This window comes from Lactuca serriola, chromosome 1 (genome assembly GCF_051521515.1).
Source record: "Lactuca serriola cultivar US96UC23 chromosome 1, Lser_US96UC23_V15, whole genome shotgun sequence".
Taxonomy (NCBI): domain Eukaryota; kingdom Viridiplantae; phylum Streptophyta; class Magnoliopsida; order Asterales; family Asteraceae; genus Lactuca; species Lactuca serriola.
The window spans coordinates 234673649-234674524 of record NC_136408.1 but is presented as its reverse complement, the minus strand read 5'-3'; positions in this window follow the sequence as shown (position 1 = coordinate 234674524).

The window sequence follows — 876 nt, the reverse complement described above, 5'->3', positions numbered from 1 at the left end:
TATCATTCGAATATCAAACTCAAATCGATCATTAACCCTTCGTTTTCAAAATTGACAGTGACTCCAATTCATCATTCATATAACCAAGGATTCGTTCGATCAAGTTCCAGTTCATCAATGTCACAACTGGAAATTTTGTGTCATGTAATCTATTCATTCAAGCTAATGTGAATCAAAAACTTAAGAACATGTGTAACACCTATGATTATGACTTCAAAAACTTCAAGTAAATACATCATACAAGTACTACAAATAGTCATCAAACAATTGGAAACCCTAGAAGTCCTTGTTTAAGTCCATTTTGGACTAGGACTCCCATATTGGATCCACATGGACCAATAAGCTTCCAATTAGACTATCATGGGCTTAGAACCCTAATTGGGCTCTAATTGGACCCACAATCATTTATTTCAATATTATGGGCCATATTGGGCCTAGAATGAAATAAATTAAAAGCCTTGATACATGAATAACCTAAACTAGTCCAATAAAAATATGAAAATCCTACCACATTCTTTTAGGCTTAAAACATACCCAAACAAACTCTAATATTGGGCTTAGGGGCAAAAAGCCCAAAATTTTCCTTTTCCTTCAAGATTTTCGGCCCAAGCCCAAGGAAAAAGGAAGGGTTGACTTTCAAGTGACACCTCATAATTAACCAAAGGACTTCCATGCAAAATATCTCACATACCTCCATGCACATCACTTCAAAATCATCTCTTCTTCCTATCTCTCTCACTCTCAGCCACATCTCAAACACACACACATTTCACAAAATTCTCTCAAAGAACATACAAGAAAACTCTCTCCTTTCCTCCTCATAATTTCGAGATTTTTAGAAGCTTTCAAGGGGATCATTCAAGCTAATCACCATCT